Consider the following 6490-nt stretch of genomic DNA (forward strand, 5'->3'; position numbering starts at 1 on the left):
TCATGCAAAAATCAGACTAGTGTTCATCACCAACTGGGCATTTTAATGAGTGGAACAGGAAGAACATGTCAAATGACAGGAATCATGTTGGTTAGTAATAGCAGTCTGATATTTGCATGATAGTTGAATGAAAGGGTAACAAATCAATTGGATATTCTGTCCGACAAAATACATGGGACATTTCCGTAATCTGACGTTCCAAATTTTTAAACTGTTCCACAATTAAAACTTCTCCTGTTCCAGTGTTCCCGTACATCAAAGTTTGTCCGACTAGACATTGTTAAGCTATTAACAAATTTTTGGTACGCGGGATCCAGGCCTAATGTACATACCTGTCTTGAATTTTACTTAAATGTAAAGCTAAAGTTCTCAGGTAAATTTAAAGAAAAAGACAAATGTTTATATTGCATGAGACAATTGAAAAAAGTTAACAAGTCCTCAATGAAGACACCGTGAATTTTTTTGATTGTACTACATGTATTTGGTTCACATTTAACAAGGTCGTAGGATTTAAATCACTTTCACACGCACTATTAACCTTTGAGTTCACGGCATTACACACATGAAAGTACCCTTGGTACCTCGGGTACCTTTGTGTATGTTGAAAGAGATGCTCTTCGGAAATAAACGGTCAATGTACCGCTCGTTATCTTTTTTCCTCTACTTAATTGTAACGACAAATGTCTTACGTGACATTGACTGCAATATTTGTTTCAAAACCATTCTAGTTTAATGTAATTATAAAAGTATTAATTATATTAATCATAGTTTCCTTGATGAAATAATTAGATTGGCCTTATAATACACGCGTAAAATGTATGTTTAGGTATATTGGCCTCGATAAAGCATTTGACAAATACTTGGTGGAAACAAAAGTGTGCAGCCCTAATTATTTTAACAAATATACTTAACACGTTCGCTTCCCATGACGCACGAGTGTCGTCACGACGGTTTCATCGAAGGTACCGACGACGCACGAGTGTCGTCAGTAGTACTGTGTTACTAAATGAACTATTTAAGGCCATCGGTACATAATTCGCAAATATTTTACGGCTATTCCTGCTTTTTCTGTCTTTACACGGCACATTACGTGTAGTAAAATTCACACTGGTATGGATATGTAAACATTACTAGAATGTCATTCTACTTGACAATGTCATTATTAACTTTAAAGAGATGGCTTTTGAATGTTCTTGGATAACTGTTATTTGTATAATTTATTATATATATTTAATGAATGTTTTAATTTTTCACTAACTATGTATTCAGTGATTGTAATAATTTATATGTACAAAAAACTAATACTCAATCGAGAAAAGAGAAAAAGTGTTAAAGTGATTTTTTAATAATATATTGTTACTATGGAACGCTTACAATTTTGAACATCTTTAACAAAAAAATACTTAGATCACAGAATATATCCTGATGTATTCTCTGCTTGGATCTTCCATAAATAATAAACAATAAATAACTTTTTATTAAGTTCACGTCTTAAATCAATTATTTATCAAATACACTCTCAATATTATTTAAACAACAACTCAAAATATTCCCGATGCCTTGTCAAATATTTAAAATTTTGTCATCATATTCTATTTGACTCAAAGTCAAATACAACTGCCTTGTATGACAAAGATAGCCAATGTTCGATTTGGAAAATATCACCACGGACATGGTGTCCATTTTTTTCGAATCCTGAAAAAACTAATGAAAAGTTTCTTTTGAATGAGATATTTGAAATTAAAAATCACACTACATTTTCTCTTAGTTTTTCACCTATGTAATTTATTAAAATAAACATTATAGAAGTTTTCAGGGACTTTAAACTGCGTTTAAATTTTTCAAAAATACTATTAGTTTTCTCAGGATTCGAAAAAAATGATTCCCCATTTTAATAGCATTGCAGCCGAAAATACGTACCCATCCGCGTAAGTACGTGGTACCAGCCAAGTGGCGCTTGTTCAAGATGGGCACCGAACGTATTGATGTAAATGAAGAAGCACAGAAATTCAAATGAATAATTCTGTGATTTTTTTCTGGTATTCGAATTTTTTCGATGATTACAAATAAATGCGTTACTCTTGTCAGCTGGTATTATTAAGGACTCATCTTATTTTAGAGCATTGATTTCTTCAATTCCCTTTTGCACAGTCCTCTATATTCTTCCTGTTCATGTGTTAGCAGTTGTTTGAGAGACTTTTCAATAGTACAGTGGAACCTCGATAAGTCGGATTAATCGGGACCGCTGCCGATCTGGTTTATCGAAAATCCGGGTTAGCCGGAGAATATGGTAAAAATTAATAAAATACATATAAATAATAAACAAATACACATTACAATTGCAAAAACATGAAATACATATGCACAATACATCTAAATTACGTACAGTTGTACACAGTATTATTTATTTCTTGGTAAAAACTCAAGTAAAGTGAAAAAATGTTTGTATTGTCTGATCAAAATCCGTCCGGGTTAGCCAGACTTTCGGGTTATCGGAGGCCGACTTATCGGGGTTCCACTGTACTAATTATATCTGATTTAAGAACTAATGGCTAGGCTACAAAAAAATTTAGACCTTTTGAGAGCATCAGGTTCTGTGTTGCAATCAATTGTCTATTTGATATAATATTATCTAATAGCATTGTGTTGGCTTACTTGTGCCTTTTTTAGTTATTGAATTATATGCGATTGCTAAATTTGTTTATGTGTTCGCTTTTTGTCTAAGGTATGTGTTGGATTGAATTCCCCATAATATGTGCAAATTTCTTGTATCATGATCATACTTTTTGGCTTTGCCTTTATGGCATATGTCGGCTTCCCTAATTGCATTTCTCTATGAGGAGTCATGTCAGCATTATCTCCCCTTTACCAACATGTCCTGCCTACGCATCTCCCCCAGATCTTCTTTGATCAACCACCAATGAACTGTCAACACTGATGGAATCGCTATGAAGCGAATTTAATGGCGCCAGGATGAGATAGAAGATAATCAGGTAAAGGAGGGAAGATAATCGCCATCTTTCGTAAACAAACAGTAGTCAGGTACGTTGTAATTGTAGCAAATTTTACCTGACAAATTTTCTGTCTCTCTCATGTCTCTCTAGAACCTCTCTCTTGTATGTTGGCGCCAATCTCGCTTCACTGTTGGAATGGGACGGGGCCATTCCATCAGTGTTAACAGTTCGTTGTCAACCACACATAGAGTTTATAGAGACATAGTTGTATGGACACTACCTACTAAAGAGTCTGGGATAACCTTTTCTATCCCTATTTTTATATTATATAAACGTAAAAGCATCCATTCAAAGACAGCAATGAATACAAAAATATAGTAAATGCTTCCTAAGTCAACTATTAATTTATTTGTCACGAATAACGATGCAAATAATTGCATAGCAACCTTTAAATTGCATAATAATTAACACCAACATATTTCAAATTACATATTTTAATTTTTTACTGACCTATGTTACAAAAGACCTGATAAGATTGCTACAAAGTCATTAAATTATTAGAAATCCAATATATTGAAATAGATTAATTAAAGGTTGATCAGGGACAAAATGACTGTAACAAACCTCAACCCGTATGCAAAAATTGCTTCAATTGTCGATAAAATTATTTTAACCCGTATAAAATCGGTGGAAAACTATATCGACGCATTAGTAACACAAATTTATTAAACCAAGACACTTCTAATTTGAAAAAATGTACAAAATTTTGGTTTTCGTGCTACTGTTTGTGCTTTACGTTAGTGCTGCGCCTAATCCCAATCCGATACCTGATCCAGTTCCTATTGCCGCGCCTAAAGCAAGTCCAGTACCGAGCTATGGTGGATATGGTTATGGGTGGCCATATGTGACGTCCTATAGCCCTTGGGCGTGGCCCACCGTTGGATATGATTACAAGTATGGGTACCCTTGGTATTGGTGGTAGATCTGATGGTGATAAGCAGGATTTGTCGACGAAATTTTGAAGTACTATATTGATTATGAGTGAACCGGTACTTATATTTTTGTAACAATTCATTAAAATAAATATTTTTTTTGATATATTTTTTTATTCCAAGAATATGTGGAAGTTTTTTGCATGAGTCACTACGATTTAAAAACGACTAATCAATGTTTGTTGCATTACTAGTTATATTTTCTATTATCCAGTTTTTCAACATTAAAAAAAATTGACTTTGATAGAGATGACTTTTTTAGTCGAACATTTTCTTTCAAAGCACAGTGGTTTATCTCATACAAATATTTTCTCAATTACATAAATATATATGATTTTAAAACATTTTCGAAAAAACTAAAATTAATAGATAAAAATCTAGTTAGAATAAACGTTTTACATTTATTTTAAATCCAAAATTGTGGAGTGTAACGGTAGAAACTTAAATATTAGAAATGATACACCAACCTCCGTAATAGTAGGGGAGCCCAAGCGGGGATTTTTGCAGTTACTCGAGCGCGTCAGATTATCATATGGGGAGAAACGTGGTACCCTGCAGATGTACCTCTACCACCACATATTAGCTCTTAACACAGGGGAGTTCGTTCAGGGGGGCCCGAAAAAAAAAATCTATCCTTAAAAATACTTGAAATTGTCAGATTAAGATCAGGTAAGTTAAGTACATGCAAAAGAGTGTATATTTAAAAAAATCTGACGATTTGAGAGGGGCGTACAGAAATGGGTGAGTCAAAAAGTTTCACAAAAAAAGCGAATATTTCGCGAAATGAACATCAGTTCGAAAAACTAAAAACTACGTGTTCAATATTTTTTAAAAATATATCGAAATATACCAAACATGACCTCCCACGGAGAGGGGTGGGGTGTAAATTTGAAATTTTAAATACAAATCCCGCGATATTTCGCAAAATGAACATCAGATCGAAAAACTGCAAAAAACACTTATTCAATATTTTTAAAAAATATATCGAATAGTACCAAACACTACCCACCACGGAGGTGGGGTGGGGGTTACTTTAAAATCTTAAATGGGAGCCCCCATTTTTTATTGCAGATTTTAATTCTTTGCTTAAAAATAAGCAACTTTTATTCGAAACATTTTTTAGAATTATGGATAGATGGCGCTATAATCGAAAAAAACCATTGTTGGAAATGGAAAATTAAATTACAAAATGGGAAGTCCCCACTAGTATGGAAAATTTTACTTAACTTTTTTTGGTTTAGGACCTAATAATCACAACCCAATAGGTCCCCGAAGCGCTCGAGTGACTACACATTTAGCATACTTTGCTCCCCTACCATAACATTAATCACAAAAATATTTGCGATTATGCCAGAATGTTAGAAAAGCGAAAACAATATTTCGAACACAAAATAATGAAACTGAAAAGTCATTAGAGAAGTAAATAGAAGACAAATATCAGTAGGAGTTCATTGAGAATCTGGCGGATCGACCGGTTATAGTCATTGGGCCCATCATTAAAAAAAAATTATTACATCTTTCATGCGACTTTTTTATTCAGTTATTCATCTCGAGTCGGACAACTTTTTGGAAAGGGGATGTTTCGTAAATTTGACCTCTAAACTTTAGTGCGTCCGAAAACTGGAGTTATCGGACTTTTTATGCAAAAAATCATCATTTATGATTCCATCAAAATCCGCTTATACTTAACAAATAATTAATTTTTAGGGTCTACAGACATTTTTACATTTTTATTATATACATATTCGATACATAATCATTAGACTTAGCAAATATGCAAAAAAAAGTATGAAATATGCGCATAAATATGCAGTATTTGATGAAAAAATGTGCAGTATTTTATGCAAAATATGCATATTTATCTAGAAAATATGCATGTAATAAAAAATATTTACAATATTTTTTATTTACAAAAATACTTACAATATTATAAATACATAACATATACAATTATTTTAACATATAAATATTATTTTGAATTGTGGTAACAATAGATTATCAAATGATGTTCAAAATTTTCTAATAAAAACTTATGGCTTCTATCTGAATACATATATTTGTAATAGAAAAACTTCTTTCGATATCAACTACTGATGTAACTGGGGCATTTTTCAAATTTACTATAAATAGATGGTTCTAAATTAAGTGGTTCGGAAAATGTCCCAGCTAGTACTTGAACCACTTCAGAAAGAACCTGGTAACCACTATTTTTTTCCATGGTTACTTTAAATTTTTGAAAAATTTCCTTTTGAGTTATAGTTTACTGGACAAAACTATAATTTGATTTCATATCATCCGTTAAAAGGTTAATTATTATTTTTTTAAATCAACAAAATGATCAGCATAGAAATTACCTGCTTCCAACCATGTTCCCCAACGTGTTAAAATGGGTTGCGGTGGCAGTGAAACAGCAGGAAGCATATCTCTGTAACATTGTATTCTTACAGGTGTACAGGAATACCTTTTTGACGCTCGCTATTAAACTGTTAGCTAGTGGAAAATTTTTTCTTACTTCCTCCGAAACTGTTTATTCCATGCCCTAAA

The sequence above is a fragment of the Diabrotica virgifera genome, chromosome 3 (assembly GCF_917563875.1).
Source record: "Diabrotica virgifera virgifera chromosome 3, PGI_DIABVI_V3a".
Lineage (NCBI taxonomy): Eukaryota > Metazoa > Arthropoda > Insecta > Coleoptera > Chrysomelidae > Diabrotica > Diabrotica virgifera.